The sequence below is a fragment of the Mustela nigripes genome, chromosome 14 (genome assembly GCF_022355385.1).
Source record: "Mustela nigripes isolate SB6536 chromosome 14, MUSNIG.SB6536, whole genome shotgun sequence".
NCBI lineage: Eukaryota > Metazoa > Chordata > Mammalia > Carnivora > Mustelidae > Mustela > Mustela nigripes.
Window position 1 is genome coordinate 87,665,555 of NC_081570.1, and position 2,488 is coordinate 87,668,042.

General features: G+C 34.5%; 1 non-coding gene across 1 annotated transcript; it reads right to left on the minus strand.

The window, feature by feature from the left end:
- Positions 1-1,832: 1,832 nt before the first annotated feature.
- Positions 1,833-1,936, minus strand: LOC132002305 (U6 spliceosomal RNA). Its single transcript, XR_009399807.1, has one exon. It is a non-coding gene; the product is annotated as a U6 spliceosomal RNA (small nuclear RNA).
- Positions 1,937-2,488: the final 552 nt, after the last annotated feature.

A 2,488-nucleotide genomic window follows, 5' to 3' on the forward strand; every position in this document is an offset into this window, starting at 1 on the left:
CTTCTAACTTTCCATCTGGCATGATTCTATTAACTAAGCAAAGAGATGTGCAAAATGACTTCATAGAAGGGTTCACAACCGTTAAATCACCTGAGCTTCATGCAAAATTGTCCATTTAAGGGCTATTGTACAGATAGGATTTGGCAATACTTGAAGACATCCTTTCTGAAAGCTGTGTTGAAAGCAATGCCAAATATCACTTACATCAGTTGTTCCTTTTCCCATTTCTTTTCTTTTCAAATATCACCACCCAAACTGACAATCATAATGCACATTATTTTTCTCCCCACTGGACTCTGCATCAGTGACATAAATGAACTGAAAAGGAACACAAAGTGGCATTAAAAATTCTGACTTAATTTATGATTTGGATGGCATTCTATCAGTACTAGCCAACCATAGTAGGACATTTAGCATATTGATACCGCATAGTTTTGTTTGTATTTTCATTCTTAATAAATCTATAATGTGCCCAGTTCCTGCTGCAGCTGCTTCCTTTGCTTATAATATTATAATATGCTTAAATGTGCTGGTGAGATTTTTTATGTATTTTAATTAATTTAATTGTTTTTTAACCATTACTATAGGGTAAAATTTTGGTCTCTCTGCGAAGAAAAGTTTAACAATTATTAAACTGGCTATAGTGAAGAAAGATAATAAAATATTACATCAAATGCTGGCTAACAAAAACAAGGATTGTGAATAGGCTCAGTCAAAAGTTCTTTATAAACTAAAATAATAAGATACAACAATGCACATATTAGAATGGATAACATTATTTTTAAACTGACAATACCACTAAAGTAGGGGAGCAACTAGAACTCTCATTCTTTGCTGGTGGGAATTTAAAATGTACAAACACTTTGGAATAGAAATTAGTAGTTTCTTAGAAAGCTAAGCGTAGCCTTACTATAGGATCCAAAATTCATGCTCCTGGTTACTTACTCAATTTATCTGAAAAGTTATGTCTACACAAAAACCTGAATATTTATAGTAAATTTATTTATAATCACTGGAAGTTCAAGCAACCAAGATGTCCTTCAACAGCTTAATGGGAAAACAAATTATGATACATACAAACAATGGGATATTTTTCAGTAATAAAAAGTAAATACCTATTGAGGCATGAGAAGATATGGATGACTCTTAAACAAGTACTGCTAAATGAAAGAAGCCAGCCTGAAGTAGCTACATAATATGTTATTCTACTTGTACAACATTTTGGAAAACAAAAACAAAACTGTAATTATGGTGAAAAGACCAGGGATTGCCAGGAATTCAGGAATGAGGCAGAGAGTTGATTAGGTGAAGCACAGAAAATTTTTTTAGGTTAACAAAGCTATTCTGTTTCACACTGTCATTATTGATACATGACATCAAGCATTTGCCAAAACTCACACAACTATACATCACTAACAGAAAACCTTAACTTGCAAATTTTGAAAATCCATTAGAAGGTCAGTAGACCTCAGGATGTAGAATGAGACAAAACAATCTAACTTTATTATGAATGTAGGAAACAACTGCCCTGACGAATATGAGAGGAAGGGCATTGACCTAATTAACCTTAGGAATTACTGGGATCCATAAGACTCAAGGCAAAAAGAGCTGTACATAAGCATGAGTTGATAACATTATTTTCCACCAGTGGCTCAGGATTAAGCATTTTGGTTGTGTTTTTTGCTTTTTGTTTTTAATTTTTCATTATGTTTAGTTAGACAACATAGAGCACATCCTAAATTCTTATTGTAGTGGTCAATGATTCATTAGTTGTGTATAACACCCAGTACTCATCCCAACAGGGGTCCTCTTTAATACTCATCCCCTGGTAGAAAAATATGGAATGTTTCATGAATTTTTGTGTCATCCTTGTGCAGGGGCTATGCTAATCTCTGTATCATTCCAATTTTACCATATGTGCTGCTGAAGCGAGTACAGGGTTAACCATGTTGATACCATTATACTTATAGACAGGAAATTGACTCATTAAATAAGGAGATGGCAGATGGTGGGAGCCAGGTTTCTCACGGTTGGCATACAAGGTTATAGACAAGCAAGGGAGAAGTGTACAATGATCTATGTGGTGGTGAATTACAATTGGAGATATTAGTATGAACTTGTATTTAGCTTAGTATATATACATATGTTTTCATACAGAAATATTTACAAGTTTATGTCTATATATGGGTTAATATACACACATATATCTGCTAATTCCGTGAGCTCAATATCGCCTACAAGCAATGACACTCCAGTAGCAAAAAGCACACTTCAGCCCAGCTCTTGATTTCTGATACCATTCTCCAAGAAAAGGAACGAGGCTTCCCTAGAAAGATGGATGATTCTGGAACTAGGGCAGCAATACACAAGATGAACCTAGAGCTTCTTTTAGTAACAAAAAGTAAGGAAGTACTCAAAACCAAACCAAAACAAAACACATTCATTGGGGTAGGTCAAGAGGACACAGGAGCCAACTCAAAGAACCCCT